Source organism: Mercenaria mercenaria, chromosome 7 (assembly GCF_021730395.1).
Source record: "Mercenaria mercenaria strain notata chromosome 7, MADL_Memer_1, whole genome shotgun sequence".
Taxonomy (NCBI): Eukaryota; Metazoa; Mollusca; class Bivalvia; order Venerida; family Veneridae; genus Mercenaria; species Mercenaria mercenaria.
In genome coordinates this window covers 83,775,003-83,789,229 of record NC_069367.1, presented here as the reverse complement: position 1 = coordinate 83,789,229, position 14,227 = coordinate 83,775,003, and the positions used below count along the sequence as shown (strand labels likewise).

Here is a 14,227-nt window from a genome sequence, read left to right as displayed (position 1 = left end):
GGGGTAATAAATGAAATATTTAAAATATACGCACATAAATTGATCCAACTGCACTATGTAGCAGACTATTTCTCCAGCTTGGAAACCACGGTGAACTCTGTATACTCCAGTGGTAATAGAAACTGTACTCCGACACAACCTAGAAACTCGATATAGTCGTACAGAACAGTGTCTATGCAAATCTCTTACCAAATGACATTCTGTATTATTTCACAAGATACATGTACAAAACAATATCCTGATGATAAATTACCTGAACAAAATTGTTTTCAGTCATGCTAGTACAACATATTGCAATGATACAACAATATCTTGCATGTTTTAGACTACACATAAGATTACTAGTATCCGACATCGAGGTCTACTCTTTACTCTTATTTGTTTATACAAAACGTACGCATAGAATCTAGAATATATAAACATTTTTACAGAGTATCTTTAAGTAGAATTTTTGTTCTGGTTTTAACAAAATACATGTAACATGAAATCGATCCTACCGATTTAGCGACGAAAATCGGTATCGATCCCTCCATGCGATATACCGAATGAGATATATACTATCGAATTTAGACTTACAAAGTCTGTTGAGATCAAATAATCTGTAATAATATTAATTTCTTCATACTGACACTGATATTTTCTCAGAAAAACATTTTCTCTCTAGGCTCATCTCAACACTTACAAAGTCTGTTGAGATCAAATAATCTGTAATGTAATGCGAATGCGTTTCTATTGTATTGTCACGTTATAGAAAGAAAATCTTCCAAATGGTTAGAAATATATAGGTGTGGAATGATTATATTTACTCCATACCAGATGTAAAATAGAACAAAAAGGCCAACATAAAATCTCTCTTTTAGTATTACTAGTCAAAACACACACAGCATAATTAAAGAGAACTAGATTGTGAAACGTGTTTGAATCACGATGTTGGTTTTCTACCTTATATTTCAAAATGCCAATATTTTAGTAGATATACTGTCAAAAACAATCGTATCTTAACTCAGATAAAACCATTTTCTGTTTTTAGAAAATAACAGTAAACTGTGTCAAGTTACTATACTTAAAATTTTTAGGTCGACCCAGTGGTAAAAAGCAAGAAAATGTCCAAGTATGCACAGAAATGGGCAAACTACCTTAATAAAAATAACAAATATGAGAGCCGGCCAGACGGCAAGTACGGTGAAAGCCTCTCCTACAGATGTGGACCAGCTACAGGTATATATATTCAGGTCCTACAGATGTGGACCAGCTACAGGTATATATATTCAGGTCCTACAGATGTGGACCAGCTACAGGTATATATATTCATGTCCTACAGATGTGGACCAGCTACAGGTATATATATTCATGTGCCGAATTAATTTGCCCATCATGGCAAAGGCCTTATTCATAAAACATTGAACACATTTAAACCGCATATAAATCAACATTTACAAAAATGAAATATGAAGAAAGCCTATATTAGACATTTAGTGAATTTAATGTCATAAAATCTTTTTATCAGAACCATGCAAAGTTCATTATGCATTATTTATAATTCAAGAGGTTCAATAGATATAGAAAACCATTTTTATTAGGCTATAATTGTTTTAAAAAATAAAAGCCTCTGACAAACTAAAAAGTATCCCATTTTGCCGTGACCTGCGATATGACATTTGTCTGAAAGTTATCATTGCATCTGAATTGACGTACATTAAACGCAAGCAACTGAGGCTGTTACTCTTATTATTTCATGGTGTCATTGAGAGGCAATGACGTTTTTCTATATAGAAGATAGTGTTTATATTTGCAAGGATTTGAATCCGACACAGTTTATGTTTTCTTTCCGGCAGTAATGGATGGGGCAGGCCCATGTATCATTCTTAGCATTACTTCAAGGTAGTACCACAGATAGTTCACAAGCCAGATGGATAGCTTCATCAAATAAATGATCACCAACCCGAGTGAGTAGGCAAGGTGTCCCAAGACTGTTGTGTAATGTTCATTATACAAGTGTTTGCGTGTACTCAATTAACTTAACTACATAATTGATGATTTTCAGCAAAAGACCATGTAGACGACCTTTATTTCTTTCATGAAAGTTACTACAGCAGCTACTACGGATCAGAACCACCACTGGGTACACTGCAGTATTATGGTAAGGTTTTGAGAAAACAATTATTTGAAAACTACACTATGTTTTCATCTGTTTAACAGTCGTTTCCATTGGTATAAATAAATAAACCATTTTGTGCCTGTTAAATACCAAAAATATATTTCATATGCAATATGGTTTCTGTATAAGGTATTCTACTGATACGTGCCCTATACATTTAACAGATGTTTTAAGATTTCAATTTGATCGGGGCAATTTGGGGGTGTGATCTTTCCAGACCTACAAAAAGCATTCGTCACTGCCGATCATAGTATTGTATTGATAAAAATGGGCCAATATTGTAAATAAGGGATTACATGTAATTGGTAGCAATTTGTTGATATGTCATGTAATTCGCTGCATGTATGACATAGATTATGTATTGGTTATTTTATATTTTATTTGATGTACAAAAATTTTGTCTATCTATATAAAAAATAAAATATTCTAGTCATCTTGCAACACTTATGTAATTCTAAATATATGTTCAATAAAAATATATACCCCCCCCCCCCCCGCAAAAAAAATACTACCCATCTACCTATCAGGCCTTCCACTGGCATGGCTCGTGCGAGGAGAAACAAAGATATTGTATGGTTGGCCTTGTAATTTATTCAAACTTCAGTGCATTTGTAAATAAATAATCGTATAATACATAGATCTGTATACATGAAATAAGTTTACAGAATATACTTGACTAGTCAAGTTGGTTCATCAGTTTATAAAATGTGCACTGTAATTATCTGTAAGGAAGGTAAAATTTCTATTTATTAGACTGATGTCAACATTTTATGACACATGCTGCCCCTGGAAACACTTGACAGAGTGACAAAAGAGGAAAGTTTTACTGAGAACTTAAAATATACCTATGTCCACTTGTTATTGATGACGTACAAAGAAAGTGTGATTGCACAATATTGCAAGAACATTAAAAGATTAATTTTCATAATATAAATGTTTCGACATATTTAGCCATTTCAATTGAATTAAATGTTTGTTTCAATTTCGTTTCCTGGAACATGCAAATGTTTATTATATCACTTATCTTTAATCTTATTGCTAAAAACAATATAGTTGTTTGCGTGTGTCAATAACTTGAACATTTTCGAAAAGAAGAAAATGAACAGAAAACTATTAAAGCTAGAGGCTTTGTGCAGTATGAGAATATAAACATGAATCTCCGAATCTGTCTTTAAATATAATTATTTATCACATGTTTGACGTCGTGGGAGCGAAATAAACCCATTATATAAATAGTGAAATACGAGAGTTGTTCGATATGTAATGTGTATTATTGTGTTTTATCTTAGAAAGAACAGACTTAAATGATCAAATTAACTTTACATCCCTTTAAAGTATTCTCCGCAATTGGAAATACATAACTTCAGTCTGTGAATCCACTTCTGAAATGCGTCACGGTATGCTGTTTTGGGTATACCTCTGAGACACTGACTGACGGCTGAGCCAAGGGCTTGCCTGGAGTTATATCAACGACCAGATAAGAACTTTTTCAGTTTTGGAAAAAGGGAAATGTCGCAGGGGGCTAGATCTGGAGAGTACGGTGGGTATGGCAAGATGGTTATCTTCTCCGACTTCAGAAATTGCTTTACAATTTCGGATGTATTTGCTGGAGCATTATCATGCAGTAGACAAACATGTTGAAATCCTGTCACTGGACGTATTTTCTGATAATAGTTCTTGAGCTTTTTTAGTACAACATCACGGTAATACCGACCAGTGACACTTTTGCCCTTCGGCACCGGAACTTGTATGGCTATACCGTCGCATGAGAAGAATATAGCATAGAGGACCTTTTTTGTGCTCATTGTCGTTTTGGCAACTACAGGCCGTCTACCGTTTTTGGTTAGCCATATCTTGTTTACAATTTTCCTAACTGGTTCGAAGTAGTGCACCCATGTCTCGTCACCAGTACCAATGTTAGCAAATTGCCCTTGGTTGAACTTCGGAAACTTTTTGAGCAATTGTTTGGCTATTTGTACGCATACCTATTTTGTTCATCTGTCAATAGATGAGGTATCCATCTGACAGAAATCTTTCTTACTTTCAAAATACGCTTCAGAATGAAATGTACTCTCGATAGTGATATGCCAACAGCTTTTGCAATATCGCGAATCGTATATATGCCATCTTTTTCAATTATTTCCCTAACTTTTTGAGACAATGATCTTGCCTGTTGCAGTCACCGGTCGACCTGATTTTGTAGCAGATTTAACAGACTCTAAGCCACTATGAAATTTCTTTCTCCACCTACGAACTGTCTCATAAGATATGTTATGGGACGGGATCCGGACAAAATCCGCTGCGGACAAAACCCCCTTCGCTCATTTTTGCATAGGCGGACAAAACACCCTTCATGTTTTTTACAAGGAGGACAAAACCCCCCTTGCTGAATTTTACAAGGAGGACAAAACCCCCTTCGCATTATTTATAGGGAGGACAAAACCCCCTTCTTGCTCTTTACAAGGAGGACAAAACCCCCTTCATCCTAGTATCAAAAGTCTGCTTTACCGAATGACCGAGTTTTGTGCGAACTTTTATGTAGGCTCTAATTTCTTCAATATTCTCAACACGTTTTCCTACCATTTTTTACAACAGTGGTCAACGACTGGCTCTACTGAAATGAAGATTATTTTAAAACTGTGTTGAACTAAAGATTCATGTATATACCATTGTAAACGTATTGAATAGAGCTATACATGTGCATCAGTGTCGCTAAAATCGTGCATACTTTTATCGTGCTGTAGTACAATACACATTACATATCGAACAACCCTCGTATAGCTTTAACGTAAAACGTCGTTTTAGGTCTAGGATGGTCCAAATCACTTGTAAAGAAAAAGGTTTTGATGTTTCAGCAGAAAAGCTTACATATGATAAAAAGAATATTACATTTTGTGTCTTTCCACATTGAATTTATTATACTCGTTGATTATAACTGATAGAATGCTCGACAGAGCCTCGCATTCTATTATTTTATTAAACTCGTTTAATAAATTCAGCATGAAAAGACACCCATATAATATCCTCTATATAGATGAAAAGCGATAATAATTAACTAATAAGTATCAACAGTTTGGTAGTAATAAAGACGTGCTGTGGGAGGGGGCGTTTGGGGTGCTGCACTTGAACAGAGTCTGCAGTCATTTTGCTTGCTTGCAATGATCTTTTCATAGATTGTATTGAAAGCGTTGATGTAAAACATTGTCCGTCAATATTTTTATTGATGTAATACGAAACATTGTCAAGCACATGTTCGGGCTGTTGTCATAGTGATTAACGACATTCATATGTAACTTACAAAATGCAAAATATCTAAATACTTCTTTTTTCATATTCTCTTCTTTTTCAGAAAAATTACACAGATAGTCTGGAAGGGTACTAAGAAGATTGGCGTGGGATTAACCAGGGAAATCATGGTGGTTAAGCCAGCAGGCAATATCCCCGGCAAATTTACAAAGAATGTATTCGCTAAGAATTAGAAGAACTTTTGTTCAATTACTGATTGAAAAATAAATAAAAGTGTTACATCTGAATGTGTAGTATTGTCATTTCTGGAAAAATGTTGTCATGTCTTTATTTTTAACTCTATTTTGATGAAATACGAAAACATGATAGATATGAACATACTGATTGATTTAAATACGTTAACAATATTTATTTACCATTTCTAAAGCACTGTCACTACCACTCAGGCGACCCCATGTCAATATGACGCTGTCATATCAAAACATATTACTACTGTAATAAGAACAACTCTGATAACAAGAGGTTCAATGTTTCTCGCCATTTAATGGATCTTCTACACCTTCCTAAAACATATAAAAACCTCATGTGGTATTAATAAAATGGGACGATGAATTGTGATGCACTGAAATATAAGGCTTTTTTTATTTAAAAAAAAAAAAGAACGACTATACGTAAATGTATTCTGACCTTTGAACCGCGATTTGTAGACCTCTTTTTAATCTCCCATACCACTATTAGTGTAAGCGTTTTACCATGTAAACATGCAACATAACATTTGTCTCTTTACTTGATGTCTTTTGTTCAAAACACAAGATTTTATCGCAAACGTCCGTTCAACACTGACTTTCATACATTAACCAAAATAATATTCCTAAAAATATTTTATAGATGTCACATTAACAGATTGACGGTATTGACCTAACGCTTATATTTCATATGTGAGCAATTTTCCGGGTAATTATTGAACGTCCCCGTATTTACTGGAAAATAAAGCCCATTTAATAGATATCTCTACAGTAAAAGAGAAAACCCAACGAATGGCGTACGAATATCAATTAGATGTGTAGGACAAAATGATTTCAGACACAATGTATTTTCTGAATCGTCACGTAAAACATACTCTTTGCCAGTAGATCGAACTCACAACCCTGCGATCTGTAGAGCTACACTCTCCCAAATAATATCATCGTTTATCATTGCCGAGAGTACAGCCAAAGAAAACATAGCTAGGCGTGTGCAAAGCAGTTACTGACTAGTACAGATGTTGCTCTTAGTTTAACCAGCGTTTCTCATTGCCCTACAACGAGCAATTTACATGTAGTTACGTACGGAATCCTGTTGGGGCCATTTATAATGTCGCCGTCGCGTTTGTGGGGTCGACACACGATAACGCGAAGTGACATAGCGACATTATGAAGTGACACCCGACAATCGCAAACGACGGCGACAACCCCAAACGACAATGTCGCGATATCCACTTTGAAATGTCGCCTTTCAAAAGCACGATATATCGCGATGTCACTTCGCGTTGTCTAGCGTCATATCGCATTGTCGCTATGTCACTTCGCGTTGTCGTGTGTCGACCCTGCAAACGCGACGGCGACATTATCAAACGACTTGCGATAATCTCAAACGTCGCTCGACAACACGAAGCGACATTTTCCTAATGTCGTATCGTATGTCGCGTGTCGCGGGTTTGGGTGAGGGTCGACGCGCGACAATTCCAAACGATATACGACACACGAAGTGACACTCGACAATATGAAGCGACATTTTCATAATGTCGTATCGCATGTCGCCCGTCTACCGGTGAAAAGGTAAAATATTTCCGTACTTTTCCGTACGGAAAATGTCCGTGTTTTTCATTAACTTCAAATAATTGTAAAATGTTCCAAACACAAGATATTTTAACGAAATAACTTTTATAAATTAAATTCAAACATTGTCTAAACGGATACGTAACTTGTATAATTTTACCGCCGACGGTTTCGTCGGAGGACCGTCTCAAAATGTATCGGTTTTCGTGAAAATATGCATACTTCTTCATATATAAAATAGAGGAGTGGTCCTTGTCTGAGAAGACATATCTTCATAACCTGATGTCCGATTTAATAAATGATACCTTGTTGCAAAGGACAAGTCAGTACCTAGAGAAAAGAGGCCACGTCAGGTTCGAACCCGGTCGGCTAGGGATCAAGGTCATAGGTCAAATTATGGTAATATTCTCAAAATATGAACTTGTCAGAGCAGTCAAGACGGTCGTAAAAACCCAAGCACTACCTTCACTGAGTCCAATGACACCATTGGAGCAATTCTCACGGCTCCCCGGGTTGGGCCAGCTTAGTCTTGGCCAGCACCCTACCGCATATAACAAGTTTGATCATTTTCTGATACCTGTCCTGAGCTCTGATGGCATCATATGGCCTTGTAAGTAGCTTAAATGTAAAGCCAAGTCATCTACGAACATATTCATATATATATAGTATAGGTAGGTACCTTGGGTGTAGACTCGAACAAGGGTCAAAATCTAACAAAGTGTCATTATCAACTGAAATTCAGTATAAATTACAATAATAATAATTTAAAAAATAGGACAGGTATCAGAAAATGATCAAACTTGTTAAATGTGGTAGGGTGCTGGCCAAACTAATCTGACCCGACCCAGGGAGCCGTGAGAATTACTTTAATGGTGTCATTGGACTCAGTGAAGGTAGTGCTTGGGTTTTCACGACCGTCTTGACTGCTCTGACAAGTTCATATTTTGAGAATATTACCATAATTTGACCTATGACCTTGACCCCTAGCCGACCGGGTTCGAACCTGACGTGGCCTCTTTTCTCTAGGTACTGACTTGTCCTTTGCAACAAGGTATCATTTATTAAAATCGGACATCAGGTTATGAAGATATAAATTTTCTGACTGATACGTATACAACTGTGTATTGACAACCCCCACCCCACCTCTCACTCCCCAATCCTAGACAAATTAACCCCTCAAATCTCTCCCCCAGCTCAATTTGGCCAGGGCAGTCAAACTGTCCCCTTAGATTTTTTTAATTAAATCCAAATATTTACTTCATTTAATTTAGGATTTATCAAGGGATTTTATCCGAGGAGATTTTGTCTTACATTCGTCTGGTTTAAAGGTGTTATAAATGGTGCGATGGCGGTTCCGTTGTGACAGAAGTAACAACATAAAATTTCCACAATGACTTTGCTTGTTATTTAGCATAATGCGGATATCTATATGCCTGTTTAACATGTAAATGTGACAAACCATGCGTTGCAAAAGTTGAGTTTTAAAAATTTGAATGCTATATACAAATGTATAGCTCAGATATAGACATAAGATAGGCAAATACTTTTTGGATCAATTATAAATATACAAAGTAGAAAACGGGAATTTTGTGTAACACAACTGTTCAGGTAAAGCATTTAAAACTTATTAGAAAATATTGTTTACACGCGATAACAGCATGTCAGCATGATAGAATAGCAAATATAATTAAGTTATAAAGTATTTGTTTTCAACTGAAATATATATATATAAGATTCCAAATTATTGAAGGTTTCAAATTAGATTAACATAACACCTCGGTTTGTCACTGTTCGCTTGAAATACTTATAGATTAACGATAGCCGTTTCTCGATTTCTTTGTAGCAAGTCCACCCTCACAGACTGCGTTGAACATTTAAGCAAAGTTAAGCAATCTTATTGCAGTTAACTTTTCTACCACATTTTATTGAACTCTTTCTAACCATGTCTTAGATCACTTTGTATCAGTGTCTTTAGCTATTATTTGGGTTATTGTAAGTTCATTCATTATCGTTCGGTATAACGCAATTATACACATTACATTTGTATTTGATAGGTTTGTATGACCGATTTCCCATTAAGCTGTAGCACAATAATGTTTAAATTCATTTTTGATTCACCTAAATTTTCTAAAAATCCTTGGATTTCCACTTACTCAGTGTAACATTTGTTAAGAGACAGTGTAACAATTGTTGAAATTTGACTGGATTAATGCTTTATATTTAAAACAAGGTAGGTCTAGACATGAATATTTTTCTAAGCGGTGGATCAGGAGGACTTACTTTATCTAAATCCATGGTTAATTTTAGCTACAACTTGTTTCACGGGGTCACTGAATTACAATAGATGAATGTTCTAGATGACTTTGTATATTTGCATCGTAAGTATACCTATTGATGAATAAAATATCTCGGGACCTCTCGGGCATAACAATTTTGATATATACACAAAGTTTCAAAAGAGATATCACTAACATTACAAATCAACAGAAAAAATATATAATGGTAATAATAAACAATAATGTATTACTGGCAGAAAATTATAATATAATATTATAGTATGACTAGTATAATATTATATCATGACTAGTAATATCATTTTCTGCCATTTTTAACACATTGAGCTGTTTTATAATAATTTGGCGAACATTTATTATACACATTACGAAAGAATTCTGTAGCTTTGATCTAGTACAACTTGGTCTCGGATCAATTTGTTTCCGGCAGTCGTAAATAACTATATTGATTTTGTGATTGAAGTTAAGGACTCTGGTGAAAGCAGTTCATCTAGGCACATGGCAAAATGTCAAAACACTGACACTGTTGCAAATGATGTTCAAGAACCTGGTAGAGCGACAGATCACACCCCCTCGAATTTCATGATTGACGTCATAAGTGATGCTACACGTACACCAGATATGTGTGTAGTTGACTTTAGTGATGATATTTCCGGTAGAATTTAGTTCTATATTCTATAAGCATTACTCTCTTCTGTGTTAGAAAAATAAACAAGCGCAAATACGTTAAAATATTACTATTTAAAACTTATAAGAAGATCCTTTGCAAGCAAAGCAACACAGCAAGGCAAAACTATTAGCCATCCGAGTCTATTGGCTGTTCATGAGAGGTACTTAACTGTACAGCTCTTCCCTAGCACTAGATATTAAACGTACTCGATATTCCAAAAGGACAACAAAATATAACAACTCTGAATCTAAGTTAGAAATTCACCAATCACAATGCAAAAACACTTAATAATTCTTATGGATCTTTCCTTGTACTAAACAAGCATGTTATTATTTTTGGATATTGAACAATGACACTTCTTTTTAAAAAATGAAAATTCTATTTTTGTAACACCATGCACCTTTTATTATAACGTTATTCTACCGTTAATGATTTCAGATATTGAAATAACACCAGGATCAAAGCCTCTTTCTGACTCCGATGTTCCTCAAAGACCCGAAAAAGTAAAAAAGAAAAAACACACGAAAGGAGAACATTCAAAGAAACTGAAATAAACAAGTGCAAATACGTTATAATATTAGTATTTAAAACTTGTGAGAAGATGTTTTGAAAGAAAAGCAGCGCATCAAAGCAAAACTATTAGCCATCCGAGTCTGTTGAGTCTGTTAGTTTAGATTAAACATATTTATTCCCAAACAGTAAACATATACATTGATACATAGTCATACAGAGAATATTATAACTTAGGAAAGGATAATAATGGAAGACAAGTCTTATAGAAGTCTTCTCCTTCGAGGACAATTAACTTGTAGACATACTATAAGTTTATAGCTAAAATGGGACTTGAAAGAAAAAATATTGTTGTCATTATGATATCTGTAACAGTTATCTGAAAACAAATGTACAAAGATTGTCAGTTCAGTATTTATTGTTAAAGAAAAATAAAGACGAAAAAGGGTTATTAGAAGAAGATAGAGTTGTTATAGGATAAAGTAATAATTAAATGATATCTATTGCGTAATAGTCTTACTATAAAGATAGAGATAGAAGTGTTGAAGTTTGTCTTAAAGAAAGGGGTCATTTGACTTATAAGAATCTCTTGCTGTCCGATATGAAGGACTGTACGCAGAAGAATATAGTCATGTTATCCTGATCAGAAAGGGGTGGGTTACCAAAAAAGAACAGTATCCAAGTCAATATCAAAATTCCGCAGATTATTAAGAAAATCGTTCCGGCAATCATTGTAAAGTGAACATTCAAATAAAAAGTGATAATTAGTTTCAGTTTTGCCACATTGGCATTATTGAGTCTGTTCATGAGAGGTACTGTACAGCTTCTCCTTAGCATAAGATATTAAACGTACCTCTCCAAAAGGACAACAAAATTAAATATAACAACTCTGAGTCTAAGTTGGAAATTAATCAACTCTTGTCAACCACTTAATCCTTCCTATGGGTCATTCATTATACTAAACAAGCATGTTATTAGGCCTAAAAAAGAAATGCTTTGTTTCCGGTAACATGCTAAAAGAAATTACGGTAAGTAGGTCGGAAAATGTTTTATTTTTGGATTTTTTTATTAAGTGAGACTTTTCAGAAATTATTTTTGTGTCAAAAAATGAATGCAAACAAGGGGGATATGCATTTTGAGCATCAGTAAATTAATTTCTAACATCACTGAGCATGTTTAAAGCATAAAAATTGCAACATTTTGTGAAAAAAAAAAAAAATTCTCCAAGGCACATTTAGGGTCGGGCCAGAAATTTAGGGTAAGTTGGGATACTGAAAACAAACAATTTTTTACGCCTTATTTTTCATATTGAACAATGACACTTCTTTAAAAATTACAATTCTTTTCTTGTAACACAAGAAATTTTTATGCTAACTTATGAAAAACTGTGTTTTATCAATGAGATATAATCCATATCACTCACTGTATATCACTCACTGTAAATGCCGATCTACTTGTACATTATGTATGAATTTTAAGTTATTTGCTTAAAACAGGATGAAAATTGTAGTCGCACTTTGTTCTTTATAGTTTGTTTCTCGATTCAAATAATTTTACTTGATGAGAATTTCATAACATTATGCTGCAAAAAAAAAAATGAAATGAAATGGAACTTTATATTGTGATCGCCTTTTTAACGCCACAACACGTCTGACGTCGTATCTGTTTACGCGCGTCTGTTTCCCGCTCTGAGATTAAAATATGTTGCAAAATTCACATCTTAGCGTAATTGAGCATAAAATAATAAAAAATAAGAAGTATATAGAGATCTATCTCATTTAGTGATTTGTCGCTGAATAAATCATTGTTTGCAGTTCAGATGCGAAGGAATAATATATAATAATACGCATCTGAACGACAAACAATTTTATTCAAGAGCAAATCACTAAATGAGATATATTATTTCGATTCTAACACGTAACCAGCAACTTTAAAGTACATCCTTGACGGCATTCAGTAAATATTTGCCCGTTTTCAATCGGTTTCTTTTCCAGCGTGCCGCTTTGCCGTTTGACGCCATGACGTAATGATTGTGACGTCAGAACAGTGAATTGTTGTGTAATAATTCACTGTTTTCAGCCTTCTTTGTTTAATAAGAAAATGAATCGGATCGTGTTAGAATATGTTTTTCGTGAATATGCGCTCGTGTAAATATTTGAAATTTTCTCACTTCTCAGTGAGATATATTCGATATTCACTCAAAACAAACAAATATCCTTTATATTTCCTACTTTTAATGATTTTCAGATTTGGAAATGACACCAGGATCAAAGCCTCTTTCTGACTCTGATGTTCCTCCAAAGTTAGAATGATATTTCCGGTATTATTGTTTTAAATTCTATAAAAACTAAACAATCTGCTCTCTTCCTAGTTAGGAAAGAAATAAGTGCAAACACGTTATAATTCACTATTGAATATAACATACAAGAAGATTCTTGAAAGCAAAGCGATGCATCAAAGCTGTTCAAGTCTACTGACTCTGTTTATGTGAGGTACTGAAGCATCTCCCGGGCCATGGCCTTATTTTCTATCTTTATAAAAAAGAAACAGTAGCCCGATACTCTAGCTGTATTGCAACACATGTATAAATATATTTGTTTATTGAAAATGTTTACTTGACAAAAAAGTCCTACACATCTATCTACCAGGCCTTCGACTGGTATGGGTCGCGCGAGGAGAAACAGAAATATACTATGGTTGGCCTTGCAATTTAACCAAAATTCAGTGCTTTTGAAATGAAACAATTGCATAATACGTAGCTCTGTATTAATAAAATAATAAAATAATTTTAAAGAATCTGTATGACCAGTGTATAAAAAGTGCGCTGTAATTATTGGTAAAGAAAGGTATAATTTCTAAAAATTAGACTGATGTCAATTAACATTGTGTAACACATGTCGCCCCTGGAAACTCTTGACAGAAGGAATCATTGTAAGTAGTATCTCCCGTCCCGTAGAATGGCCTTAAGGACACGTGCCATTTAAAGACGTGAGCTTGAGGTATAATTGTTCTGAACTTTGCTCATAGATCTACCAGAAATTGGTCAGAATTCCGCTTAAGTCGATGTAATGGTCAATGTTCTGGGGTGCGTTAGGGATGTCGCACTTATGAACAGTCTGCAATTATTTTGCTTGGTTCTTGCTTCCACACCTTCCTAACAACATATAAAAACTTCATGTGATATAGATAAAATGGGACAATGAATGCAGGTATCTATATCAAGAAGCTTTTTAACTACGATATTGTCTTCTGAACTCTGAACCGCGAGCTGTTGACAATACCCTTATGACCACTTTTTACTCTCCCATACTACTATACGAAATGCTACGAAATGACCTTTGCATCTGAACTCCAAACAATGATTTATTCAACGACAAATCACTGGATGAGATATATTATTTCTTAAATTGACGTTATTGACCTAACGTTAACATTTCACGTAAATATTCGCCCGATTAAAGAAAACGCAGTGGCTAGTTGAAAGAGACCAAATTGGCCCGGATGACCTTACCAAAACTTTATGATTCAGTTC

At 34.6% G+C, this 14,227-nt stretch overlaps 1 long non-coding RNA gene across 1 annotated transcript; it reads left to right on the top strand.

Moving 5' to 3' along the window:
* Positions 1-8,694: 8,694 nt before the first annotated feature.
* LOC123553758 (uncharacterized) lies at positions 8,695-12,252 on the top strand. Its single transcript, XR_006686845.2, has 3 exons — positions 8,695-8,829; positions 9,979-10,170; positions 10,624-12,252. It is a non-coding gene; the product is annotated as an uncharacterized LOC123553758 (long non-coding RNA).
* Positions 12,253-14,227: the final 1,975 nt, after the last annotated feature.